We start from the raw sequence: 14,110 nt of genomic DNA on the forward strand, positions 1-14,110 counted from the left end.
GGAAACAAAAGTGGTGAAGTGATGAGCATGAAATCAGATGAGCTGAAACAGATCTGGAATTATAGCACATCTGCATCGATTCCTGAGCCAGGACTTCAGTGACAGGGTGATGGCTATTTACCCACTGTCCCCCTTCCCCTCACAGAGCTTCACCTCTCTTGTTTGGAGACAGAGGAAAAATATGGGGACACACTAAGATTAATTTTAATTTTCAGGTGCAGCAGGAATCTGCAGAAGATGTGATCCCTGCAGCACCCTGCATCCAGCCTAGCCATTAATTTTGAGTACAACTGAAAAGCACAGACCACATCCTCCACAGAACATGGCCTTCCTGTCACTGGCTGTGGCACTCAAAACTGGCTGACCAGGAGCTTCAAGCTGCTGTGAGGAGACCCAAGTGCCTTGCAGTAAAGACATTCACATGATTTTTCCCTTCAAGGCAGTGCCTGGGTCTCCTTTCCCTCTCATTCAATGTATTGCCATTATTTCCCTTTGTGCACGATCTCTTGGGGTTGTGTGTCTGGAAGGACTCAAAATTTCCCTTTTTCCTCCTGTACACTTCAGTGTGTCTGTTTCCACTTGAATGAACTAGATGAGCAAAGCACTCAAACAGGGGATTCTGCAAGTCTACCTCCTACAATTTCCTAGGAAAGTAGTTTAATGCAGACAACAATTTCTTCTGAATGCCTGCAGCTGTTCCACATCAGCAAGAGATGTCCACAGGTGGGGAAAAGGCACTGGGGTGGAGCTGTGCCTTCCTGGGGCTTTCCTGCTTACAGTCTGCCCTTTCCAGGGTGGAGGTGACAGCCACAGAGAGTCTCTGCTCTTTATCCACAGGCAGTCAGCTTCTGGCTCTTCATTTGGCCAAAATGGTCTCCTTTTAAGATCCTGAAAACATCTGCTGGATAAAGCCCCCTGGAGAGAGGGCAGCTGGCAGCTCCTCCTCCACCCCAGCACTGCCAGCCCTGTTTGCTTCTCTTTCAGTGCCTGTTGGGTTTGCTCAGCCTGGTTTTTGGTAGCAGGAGGGTCACAGAGGTGGCTCCTGTGGGGAGCTGCTGGGAGCTTCCAGCATGCCCAGCAGAGCCAGTCCCTGATGGCTCTGAAGATGGACATGCTGCTGGCCAAAGCTGGGCCAGTTAGAGAGGTTGGTAATGACTCTGTGACAACAGATTTAAGAAGAAAATCAAAACAAAGTGGGCACATATAGATTTTTTTTCCTTCTAGTCAGACAAGAGGACTAGATGAGAACTTGTGAGGGAAACAACGTGGAGACACCAAGGAGAAGGAGGGAAGGAGGAGCAGGAGATGCTCCAGGTGCCAGAGCTGAGGATTCCTCTGCAGGCTGTGGTGAGGCAGCTGTGTCCCTGCAGCCTGTGGGGATCCATGGGGGATGCAGAGATTCATCCACAGGCCATGACGATCCACCAAGGACGCTAAGATCCACGGGGGATGCAGAGATCCACCCACAGCCCCTAGCTGAGGTGCCTGGAGAAGGCTGTGATCCAGTGGAAGACTCGGTGGAGACAGGACTCTTGCTCCCAGGCTGGAGCAGCCTGTCCTTGGAGGACTGCACCCCTGGAAAGAGCAGTTTTGGGAGCACTGCTGCTCCTGAGAGAGGAGCCATGCTGGAGAAGTTAATGGAGAACTGCCTCCCATGGGAGGGACCCCACAGTCTCACAGGAGAAGGATTCCTTTCCCCAAGAGTAGAAGAAAATCCAGGGTGACAAACTCACCAAAATTCTCATGCCTTTTCCCCTGGGATGGGAGGAAAAAAGGTGTTTTAAGGGCTTATTTTACTTCTTAAAGGGCTTATTATCCTCCTCTGATCCTGTTAGCAATAAATTCACTTTATGCTTTAAAGCAGGTTTTGCCCTTGGAGTGTTTTCTCCTGGTCCTTATCTCAACTCATGAACCCTTGGTTAATTTTTTTTCCTCTCCTCTGCCCAGCTGTGGCTGAGGAGGGTGAGCCAGAGACTTTCCTGGGTGCCTGGCATTTGGCCAGTGTCAAACCTTGACACAGTGTTAATAATACAGGAGTACAAAAGAAACAATTTAAAAGAGAATATTTTCATGTCATTGGCTTGAGTGTGCAAAGTGGAGGAAATGTTAGAATGCTAACTGCTTTGCAAATGCTAAATATGATTCTAGTGATCTGTGTGCAGGTGAACCACACATCCTCAGGACACTGGACTCATTTGCTGCACAGCAAATATCATCCATTAGGGATGGATCTGATCCAGGAAGGAAGGAGATCTAGTCTGTCTGTGATTGCCACAGAAACTGGACCATACACGGGGCACAGAGCAGAGCATTGACAGACAGCACACTCACAGATGACTTCAGCATAGCTGGATCATTTCATTTTATCCCTCCACAAACAGCATTTTTATGTGTTGCTGAGCAAATAACAAAACCAAAACCTCTTAAAAGTGGCTGCTAATGGTGCATTCCTCATTGTGTAAGATATTGCCTATTTTTACAGCTACATGGATCCATAGCTGCAGGTTAGATGAAAAGGTCATTTGCACTCTGCCAAATAAAATAAATTTAAGGAACAATCTCACCCTTGCCCTGAAGGCAGTAAGGTCCCAGAACATGCAAACAGAGCAAGAATATGACCAGTGAATAAAAGTTTGCCCTGATTTGAATATGACCAATGAATAAAAGTTTGCAAAGATGCAGGGGCAGCTCTAAAGCTGTGTTTCCCAGTTTGTGGATGCTCAACCCATTAGCCTTCACAGTAATTTAACACACGGGTGCAGTCTGAGGTATTCAACAGAGATTTCTACTTTGAATTTGGTGTATGGACAGTGGCCACTACTAGTTTTAATTTTCAGTTCTTTTGTAGCATTCCAAGTACCAAAATTAATTTGAGGTAGATTCTTCTTGTGCACCAAGAGCAGCTTACTCAGCACGTACAGACAAGAAAAGAATGGTCTCTGATTTAGAACAGCCACACTTGTGCTCTGTCAGCTCAGCTCTAAATACAGACATCAATTCCCACACACAAAGTAAAGACACAGCCTTAGAGCCTACCTTCTGCTAGACTGATCCTCGTGCACCTAAAATGAGACTGAGTTTAAATCAAAGTACGTAATGCCACCTCCGCATCCCACTCAAACCCCAAACCGCAATGTCACACCCAAACACTGGTGACACCTTTCTAGATGTGAAGTGGCAGCTACCTGTTTCACTTGTACTTTGAGTGGAGCCTGTCCTATTGGCATAGGTATCCTCCTGCCCAAAAATACCACCAGTCCCTTATCAAGCAGAACCCTTCCTCCTCAAGCCAATTGCAGGGCCAGCTGTCAAAATTTCACCTCCCTCCTTCCCTGATCCAGCTGTACAGGGATCATTTCAAAGAATCAGGAAGAAAAAAAAAAAAAAAAAAAAAAAAAAAAAAAAAAAAAAAAAAAAAAAGGAAAAAAGCCCCTGTTAGTTCTTTACACTTGGACAGGCTGGGACTCAATGTTCTTTTTCCTCAAAAAAGAAAGCCCACAGCAGACTGAAACAATTACTTGTGGGTGTACTACCCAAAAGCAGGACAGACATGAATCACAGACATGGTACCACAGTGCCAGCAGGGATAACTTTGGGGTGACAACTGCTGATGACAGCAGGGATGGGTTTGGGATCCCTGCAGGGTCTCAGCTAGAGTGGAAACAGTGCAAAGGCCAGGAAGAGTTACTCCTGTGGGGAGGCACTGCCTTATAGCTCACCGTTTGCATCCAAGTCAGCATAGGTGTCCTTTGGGTTGGCTGTGTTTCATCTACACAGAGCTCTTGTTCCGAGAAGAGATTTACTGCTTAGGATACACAAAAAATCAGCAACTTCAGCAAGATACCCCGAGTGGTTCCCCTTTCAGATCCTGATGAGATTCCTTACGTTCCTCCCTCCACCATCAGATGGCTTCTCTGAACTACACGTGAGAACTGGGGGCCATCAAATCTTCACAAATTATTGGTTTTTGGCTTGTGAAAGGTTGTGACCAAAATAGATAACAGCATCGAACAGCACAAGTGATGGTGAGACTCCAGTGCAGTACTGAGAGAGAAAAACACACCACACTTCAAACACAGCAGCTTTCTGTGTTTAAATCTCAGGTCTTGGGTTTATTCAACATGAAAACATGAAATACTTCACACCCTGTAATGTAATGACTAAGGCTAGGATTGCAGGGCAGCACATAAAAGAGGTGGAATAAAAAAAAGCCAACTGAAATTGGAAATCACCTTGTACTTTTAAGCCTTTTTGGAGCATTCATTGGGGTTTATTTTTAAAAAGGCTGGTGGCTCTGAAATAATACCACACATAACTAAATTCTCTGTTTCACCTTGCCTTTTATGGCTCAAATCCATCATGTACAAATTACTACTGTTATATTTTACATGTACTTATCTGAGATTTTAACCACTTTTAGGCATGGGGTATTTGAAATAGTGGCAAGGCATTAACTTAAAATCCTATTTTGGCTAGCAACAAAGGGATTATCAAGGAAATTATGGCAGATCCTGGTGAGACAGTAACTGTTTTATCCATCCCTAAAACTGAACTTTCCCCAGGCCTAGAGCTGGCCTGCGAATCAGCAAAGAATCTGTGCCAGGAGATGTTTAATCAGTCTCTGCCTTGTGTGTGTCTCATAACTTTTTTCCCAGTACTCTTGGCTGCAGAGAGATTATTTAACATGGAGCCATCAGTCAGACAGTGCAAAAACCCCTCATTTCCTTTGAGAACAACACTTCTCAAGACAGAAAAATTCTATTTAAAAACCCCACATTTTTTAACCTGCAAGGCCAAGTCCTTCTGCAACAGCCTCAGCAGAGCTGTGATAACTTACACAGGCTGGCAACTCCATTTAGAAAGATTAAAGATGTCAGGAGAATGCAGAGAAACATCCTGCCCTGCAGCTGAAGGGTGCTCAGGAACATTCTAGTTGCAGACTTTTATATTTTATATTTCTGCCTCATTTCCAGCCCTGCACCATTCCTGGCCTTGTCTGCAAGGAGCAAACGTGGGACACCTTCATGGGTGCTCCCCAGCAGAGAAGGGAAAGTTCAGCTGTGGTGCAGTTTGGAAGGACCCTCCTAAGGACAGAGCTTAGCAGATTTTGGATTTAAAGTCTTTAGATTTTAGAAATGAAGGTTAAGGAATTGCCTGTCTTTGAGAGTGGTTAGCAGTTTGTTACAGCTGCAACACAGCACATCCCAGAGATGCCAGAAAGGTTTGTGCAGATCAGAACTGTAACAGCAGCTCTGATCAGGGCCTTGCCATTGCCAAAGGGAATCTAAACTTGATGGCTCTTGCTGCAGGCACTGTGGTGGACCTTAGGGAGGGATTCAGGAAAGCTTCTGACAGAACAGATCAGGAGCTGTCCCTGTCCTGGATAAAGAAGAGCCAAGACTGAAGCTGAGCCTGGGAAAAGTGGGGTGGGAGGAAGAGTTTTTAAAATTTTATTTTTATTTCTCACTATCTCATTCTGTAATCAACTGGCAATAAAATTAATGAAATTAAATCTATTAACCAAAAAAAGTAAATTAACCCGATCATTCTTAGATCAAATCTGTTTTTTATGTGGTAAATTGTAATGGGTGAGTGATCTCCCTGTTCTTATCTTGACCCATCTTATTTACTCCCCATGTCCTGTTGAGGAGGCACACAGAGTATGCCAGATAAGCACCTGGCAGGCTGACAAGTCTAACCCACCAGAACCAGCAAAATGCACACAAATCCCTAAAAAGAACAGCAGTGCTCTCCCTCATCTGAACATCATCTGAACAATGAGATAAAACCAGCAAAATGCACACAAATCCCTAAAAAGAACAGCAGTGCTCTCCCTCATCTGATCATCATCTGAACAATGAGATAAAACCAGCAAAATGCACACAATCCCTAAAAAGAACAGCAGTGCTCTCCCTCATCTGAAAATCATGCGAACAATGAGATAAAACCAGCAAAATGCACACAAATCCCTAAAAAGAACAGTGCTCTCCCGCATCTGAACATCATCTGAACAATGAGATAATTGGAGTCACATGGAAATCACGCTCTCTCCATTTTTGTTTCATTTCTGTAAGACACTTCTCTTTGATTTCAGGGTATGAAAAGGTCACCCAATGGAGATGAGAGAATAAAAAATACTTGTTTAGAAGTCTCAGCAGCATCTCAATAAAAGCCTAGAGAAGAGCTGAAATTGTCTGTGGCTGTCCATGTCTTTGTGCATTATTGCACAACTGTCCTGTGCAATTTGTTGTGGTCATTTGGATCCTGTGCCAACTCTTGCACACAGTGCAGTAAGGCCATCAGTCATAGGAAGGCACATGGAAGTCAGTCTGGCTCATAATTATGTGCAATAAAACACGAGGACAGTAATTATATCCTAATTTCATCATCAGCTTAAATAAGGGAGGCTGAGGAGCCCTTCTTACTTCTTGAAATTCTGCTTTTCTCTTGAAGCCTATATTTGACAGGTTAGCAAGGGGAAGCACTTGAGTACAAACTAAAGCCTCCAGGACAGTGACAACATTCCTCAGGGTATAATTTAATTCCTTATTTTCCGTGGTTGGAAAAAATGCAAAAATACAAAACAGGAATGTGTAGTATGTTTCAGTGTTGCTTTCTTTTCCTCGGAAAATAGAGAGTAAGAAAGGAAAAGTATTAAATCTTTCAAATGGAAAGGCTGCATGTGATGAAGCCACAGGCTGAATGTGCTTCCTATGTAAATTTTTAACAGACTCAAGTCCTCCTATTCCCATCCTTTCCAGATGATGAGTTTCCAAGAAACAGCCCCATTCTTAGTATTAACCAAAAGAGAGGCCTCCAGGCACCAGGTTAAGAGATGCTTAGAGACAAAAAATGTTCTCTATTTGCTTGGCAAGAAAAGGAAATTCTTCAGGTGGAGCTCCCTGCCTGTGGCTGGGATGTGTCTGTGCTCCACACTGCAGTCGGCGTCAGTCTCAGAGACAAAAATTCCCTTTCTTTCTGCAACATGGCCATCTGCCAAGTCAGAAGGACATGAATAAGGCAGATCCCTGAGCATCAGAACCTCTGATTCCAGCAAAAGAACCAGCACACTGCAGTCCTCCTGACTGCAGTGGTCGCCCAAGTCTCACTCTGGCACAGAAATCAGCCTGCACCAGGGAGAAAAACAGGAGCCCCCTGACTTCAGTGGGTGCCTGACAGAATCCCAGAGCAGAACATCAGAATTAGCAAAGATTAACAGCTGTGCAGCATCCTGCATCCCTTTCTTACCACGACCAGCTCTCCTGGTAACCCAAGGATTGGTGCCATTCAACTTTCCACCCCTTACTCTAATATCACCCTCAGTTTATCTCCTTTTTTAATGAGCAACGTCACAAATCTCCCAGAAAGATGTTCAGAACGGTTGCAAAAGGTTTGGAAATTTTCAGCTTCATCTATTAATGAGCTATTAGTTTTGGTCTCAGAATTAAAATTAAACTGAAGGAAGCACCCTCTTTATGTGTTTATAGAGAAACTTGGCATGCTTTGTAAATCTACCATCTGGCTAGGTTTAAACAACAAAAACTCCCCACTCTTTTTTATTTATTGGAAATGAACCTCTGAAGGCCAACCTGGCCATCTGAGGAATCCTGCACCATTCCAGGTAATTTAGTTATTTAATTTCTTTTAAATATCAAGGATCAAAACTGTATACAGTACTTAAAATAGGGTCTTCAAACAGCTTCTACAATTATACTAATATTTGAGATTTGTCTTTACTAAGAATTTAAAGTGTCATAAGGTCTTCTTACTTTTGAGTCATAAAGACAATCCATCCTTTTCTCTCCTACTCCACCCTCTCTCAGGAACAACTTCCCACGATATTGCAAAAGTTCTTTCTCCTTTTGTCCTAAAAAAGCAACTTGGATACTTGTTGCAGCCTTCAATCCTCAGATCAAAGGAACATAACTGAGTTTTCTAAATAACAATCCTCCACAGTAATGGCATTAATCACAGCTGTGTCATCTGCAAACTTTGTGGCTAAATTTTTAATTTGGCCTAATTCATAACCAAGGAATATAATAAATAAGGTCAGTCCTCCTTCAATCCTAACTTGGTCCATCTTTGCCTTGTAATTTCTATGATTATTTCTGCTCCTGAAGAGAAGATCCTTATGGAGGTTACAGATCAGGATTTTGCTTGACTCTTGGTTATGTCCATAGCATTACCCTTTAAGAAGTTAGAAATCTTTTTGCAAAACATAATAAATTAGTTCTGAAATGATTGCCCTTGTGTGTGCCTGTGTGAAGATTTTTTTCTTTATCCCCTTCCACGGCCTCCCTACCCTCAACCATCCTTCCTCTTCCATGTCAAGAGTTGATGCATTTAGCAGGAAATTAGGAAATGTATAAATTTCAGGGCAGGTGAGTTTCCCATTTTTGAAGATAGGCACTGTATCTGCTACTTTTCTGTTCCCAAATTTACAGATTAAATTTTAAAAAATCTCTTCAAATCCATCTGCAGTTTCAAGTGCCATGTTTTTTCAGCAGCCAAGACAAGAGTTCACTCAGGGACCATCATATCTTCATAGCAATTAGCCTAAATTTTGTTTCCATTCCAGATGTTAAATTTACCTCACCACACTTATATTTTCACTACAGACTCTAACATTAACTTTATATATCAACCTTACTGAAAACTGAGTGAAGGCATTAATTCAGGATTTGGGCCATGCCTCAACCTACAACACCTTCTTCAAGTACATCATCTCCACTTCCTCCACAGCTGTTCTCCTTCAGTTCATCAGGCCAAATTTTTTTCCTTCCACTACTCGTATTTCTTTTTTTATGTTTCATTTCAATTTATAATCCATGACTAGTCTGAGTCCTGTGTGGTCCTTGGACATTCATTCTATCCTTGCACTCCATGGAGATTCTGGATTTCCCCTTGCTTGGGGTGTTTGCTCAGCTGGGGAAGTCCATCACTGTTCTTCATGGCACCTTCTTACTTCATGGAAATGAAGCTGAAGCTTTGTGATTTGGCTGAAATTGTATGCGCAGAGTCTGATACTCCCCCTTCAGTTTGAGCTCAGCCAGATGTTTTTGTGTGCTATCCCAGCCTACTTTAGAACTGACAATACCTAATTGTATTAGATATTGCCAGGATTTCCCCCTCCACCTGCTATCCCCATGTAAGGGCCAGCATCCACATTCTTTTTAGTTAGATTGACACCTCAGGTTTTAACTTTTATATTTTTCAGATTCTGTGCTGCTTTAATGTGTAGTTCTGAGCTTCCTCTTATGGGATGGTGAGCTCTCTGCACAGAGCAGGGAGACAAAACAATTCCTTCTCTAGCTGGGGACCAAGGACAAATGACCCAAATCTCAGCCCAAGAGCACAAACAACGTGGGCTGGAGAGAGAAAAACAAGGACAAAAACTGCTTAATGGGCTAAAGCAGTCATTGGACAATTAACTCCAATATGCAAATGGAGCAGAACTTATAAAAGTGAGAGACTCCTTGACCAGCTGTCCATCTTGTGACCATTTTGGTTCACCTGGGGTGCAGCCCTGGCTGGGCTCTTGTGCTGCCCAAGGTGGATCCATTGAGGCCTCCTAATAAATCCCTACTTTAACTCTGTCTAGCCTCTGTTCTAGGTCAGCCTGCACAAGGCATCAAGATTGAACTTGTTGTGATGGACCAAAGCAGTATTAACCTCACCATGGCTGTTCCCAGCAAGCAATTCTCTCGCTAAGGCAAACAACTCTTTCTCCCAAGTGTAAAACAGCATCAATCCCTTCTGAAGGAGCAGGTCTGGTTTTCATTTTAATACATTCAAAAGAAACCATGCTGTTCATATTATAGAGACTAAAGGCATATTTGGATACAAAACCAGTCTGGGCTTAGCACTTGCTAGTCCCTTGCTGAAATTAATCTCTCTAATCAGGACTCATCTTGACTTTCTTGAATTGTGTTATTCTTGAATTTGTGACTCCTCCCTAACATTATTCCAAAATAATTGATGAGAAGGTAGGTATAACACAACAAAAAAATCTAGACTATTTTGCATTTTTAGCAAACATAATAATAAATCAAAAAGCACTTTGGTCTCCTCTACACTCCTCAAAGCTTTCTGGGCTTGGTGATCTTGCAAACAGATCCAAGCTGCTTCTGCACAAGTCAGCCAGCTCTCTCTGCCTCACCTGAAAGGCCAAACTGATGAAACACTCACTTTTCCAATATAACTTCAGGAAGTTTAGCTGCATTTTTTCCCCCAGTTAAAGCACAGATCTCAGCAGAGAGGATCAAAGACCTCAGGCTGATCAGCCCAGGCTGTGTGTGGCACAGCATTGCGCACTCCTCCATGGGCATCCAAGCCCAGATGGAGTCTGCTGACATGGTTTCAGATGTCATGGGACTGTGCCATGCTCAGATATTAGAAAGGTACAAAAATGCTTCATGGTGACACAAAACCATGAGAGCAGAGCATTAGAAGTATTGTGGGAAAGAAAGTGTTGGATGTTTCCTCCTGTCCTGAAGGCTGATGCCAAAAAAGGGATGTGAAAAACAGTGACATCCTTCCTGCTTTGGGAAAGATTATTTGGGTGGGAAGATTTAAGTAACATCCATAGCATTCCAGTTAAGAACACTCAAAGTGAAGAATTTTGGCAGCAGCCTCAGAGGAAAGAATAAACCCACAGGAAGGCAATAGCTTTGAGACTCTCTCATTCTGGCTTTGGCAATCAGGAAGGCTGGAAAGGGGAAGTTTCTAGATGGAACCCCTGATGTTGGCTTTTTCACAAAGAGGGTCAGGCAGAAACCACAAGGCCCTGAGATCTTTCCACCCCAAAGAAGACCACGACCTTTCTCTTTTCCTTCATTCACTTTGCTGATTTCTGCACACCTGCCTTCCACACATCACAACAGCTCTGTGCTCCACCACAGCCCTTTCCAAAGACACACATTGTCTCTGCTGATGCCCTCAGCCTGGTCACATGGCAGCTGCTCATCTTCAACTGCTCCATGCCACTTGTGCCCCCACCCATGGGGACTCAGGTCTGTACATAATGTCTGTGCCCTTTACGCCTGGAACACATCTCACATGGGGTCCCAACCTCAGCCAAGGCATCCTGGCATCACTGTAGCTCGAGTGCTGCTGGTAAAATCTTCCTTAGCACTACCCATTTTTCAGCCTTGGCCAGCAATGGAGTTCAAGTCCCAAGTGCTTTCAGAGAAGTGTTAATAGAGTGCTAGGGTACCCAAGGTTCCAGCAGCTCAGACCTAGATGATTTTCTCTTTTTCTGTGTTGTCCATGTCTTTCACTTGTTCCTTGCACTACAGCTGCTGCTTTCCCTCCTTAGCTTCTCTTACCTCCTTTGAGATATTCACCCTTGCCATTTCACTTGCCTCCTTTCCATCTCTTTTGAACCCCACATCATGACAAAGCACCGTGGAGGGACCAACTCATTCTCATGCTCCTGCCACCCTCTTTTCAAAGGGCAACTGAGATGTGTCCAGATTCCCTGACCTAACCAGAGGTAAATGCTGCCATGTGAGCCAGGAGTGAACAACTGAGCAACAGGCAGCACAGAGAAGATAGAAAAGATAAATCCTTTTGGAAAGGAAGGGTCATTCTCCAGTAAAGTTTTGTCCCTAATGTCACTGCAGCTGTGCTTTGTCATCCCAGGCTTCACGCACAGCATTGATCGGGGGAAAGGTCCCTTGTTCCCCGGTAATTCTTTGCATCAACCCAACAGTACAGATTTCTGCTGTTACTTTGTCCTAGGAAATATCTCAGGGAAAAGGGAAGGCTGAAACGGCAAGAATTCAGCCTAGAATTCTTTGCCTAGAAAAGTGATTCGGGAAGACATCACCATCTGCAACCCGAAGGCTTGCTGTTCTTACAACATCTGAGGGAAATCCCTTGGCAGAATGCTGCAAAACAAAGAGAACGTCTCCAGTCTCCTGACTCCCTTCTATTCACTTGGCTTCCACCGCCTGCATTGCTGATGCACAGCCACCCTCCCAAAAGCAGAAGGAATGTGGTCCTCAGATGGGAAGTTCAGTATTGCTTTCCTCAGCTTCTCCAGTGTAAGGACTTGAAGTCTTTATGAATTAAAGATAGATAATGGGGAAAAGAATCATTCCAGCTCAATTCTCTACAAGCCCACTGCAAGATGATCATGGCAGATATCAGACACAGGATGCTGGGCACAACCAGCTTGGCTCAGTGTCCGAGACTGAAGCTCTAAATACCCATCCTGTTCACTCATGGATCTGAGCCCAGCTGCTGTGATGAACTGTGGCATTCACATTCTCTGAAAAATCCCTTCACCCAGGACTGTTCTCCTGGGAAGCTGAGAAGCCTCAGAGAAAAGGAAAACAATTCTTATCTCATTTGCTTCTCCTGTGTTGTGCTCACATGTGGAATGTGGTTGGAGATTGTTTACCCACAGGTGATTGTTCCATTGGGTTCTGCTGTGAGTTGTTTTCACTCATTGGCCAATCAGGGCCAGGCTGTGTCAGGACTCTGGGGAGAGTCACAAGCTTTTATTATTATCTTTTTAGCATTCAGTAAGCATTCTGTATTCTTTAGTATAGTTTAGTTTAGTATTCTTTAATATAATATAGTATCATAAAATAATAAATTAGCCTTCTGAGAACATGGAGTCAGATTCATCATTCCTCCCTGCCATGGGGAATCCCTACAAATACAATAATGAACCACCAGCCTTCCTTGGCTGCAGACTCTCTTTGAGCCCAGAGGAGATGGTTGGAAAAGCAAAAGGAAGGGTTAGGCAGAACAGCCCCATCTCCTCATTTCCCACACCAGGTGTTTGTGACTGAAAAGCCCAGGACAAATCTTACATTTCCTCAGCACAAGCAGCTGCTTGGCTGCATGTGAGTTTGGGACAGGACTGGTGTCCCCACGGCCACGTGTCCCCCTTTCCCTGCAGTTCTGCCCAGGGTTGTACCTGGAGAGTGTGGTCCAACCTCTGAACGTTGGACCACACTCAGAGCTGCTGCCAGGCCCAGCTTAACAACCAAGGCACAAATAGGAAGAAATGGTAGAAAACAGAAGCTCTCCCACTTCCTACTGCCAGACCTCCTTCCCTGACACACAGGAATGCTCTGTTATGGCAGAGTGGACATTTGGAGAAATGCAGTATTGTGAACCACCCACGCACTGACGCAGTTTTACCACCAACACAAAAACTTCTTTATGCTGACTTCAACATTTTCTACCCTCACTTCTCCCATGATGAGACCAAAGCCTGGTGGGTGCAGGGAAGCTTGTGGGATGGACACCAAGATGCTTGGAAACCACCAGCCTGGCCAAGGGGTCACTGCACAGAAGGGGAAGATGTTCAGTCAGTTTCTTATCAGTTACTGGGTCCTTTGGTGGGGATCATGACCTTGATGTGTTTTGGAGAAAATTTTAAATTCCTGGAACAGCTTACTGGGAAGGTGATGAATAGTCCACTTGGTGTTTTTTCATTCAAGACTGGTGTACCCAGCAAACACTTGATTAATAAAAGCATAAGTTATGTGTTTCCAGCAATCCCATTTAATACCAAAATACTCTGTTTTTCATCAATGGCCTCCTCTCCAGCTGGGTAACATTTTGTCATGCAGGGCATTTAAACTGTTGCAGAGTAAACAGCTAATTATACTAAAATCCCAAAATTTGTTCAGATACTTTTATTTTTAGAACCAAAGGATTCTGAACGCCAAAGACCAAGGTACGTTTGTGCCAACATTGACTGCAAGCAACAAAACCAGAAATGTTCTATGACTCATGGGTGAATTTCAGCATGGACACGTCATATCTGCAGATATTCCTTTTTGCAGTAGTTGCAAAAAGTTCTGAGACGCATCAAATCCAGAAACCAAATGAAAAAAGAAACTGAAACACCAAGCACGCGGAAAACTGAAGAGGACCTATTATGTAATTATTGTTACTGGCATGGAAAAAGAGGAATGTTATTCTTTCTGTCAGTGTCAAAGAGGACATGCTGCAGACAGAGTGCACCTTCAAGCATGGTAAGGAAATATTAGCAGAGTAAAATAAGCAGCTGATGTAGCACACAGCAGAAAGGACAATTCAGCAGGACTTGAATTGAAACAGGATGCCAAATTTTAGCAAGAACATG

General features: G+C 43.8%; 1 long non-coding RNA gene across 1 annotated transcript; it reads left to right on the top strand.

The window, feature by feature from the left end:
- Positions 1–734: 734 nt before the first annotated feature.
- Positions 735–1,863, top strand: LOC135304115 (uncharacterized). Its single transcript, XR_010365555.1, has 2 exons — positions 735–1,144; positions 1,225–1,863. It is a non-coding gene; the product is annotated as an uncharacterized LOC135304115 (long non-coding RNA).
- The last annotated feature ends 12,247 nt before the right edge of the window (positions 1,864–14,110 follow it).

The sequence above is a fragment of the Passer domesticus genome, chromosome 7 (assembly GCF_036417665.1).
Source record: "Passer domesticus isolate bPasDom1 chromosome 7, bPasDom1.hap1, whole genome shotgun sequence".
NCBI classification, from domain to species: Eukaryota; Metazoa; Chordata; class Aves; order Passeriformes; family Passeridae; genus Passer; species Passer domesticus.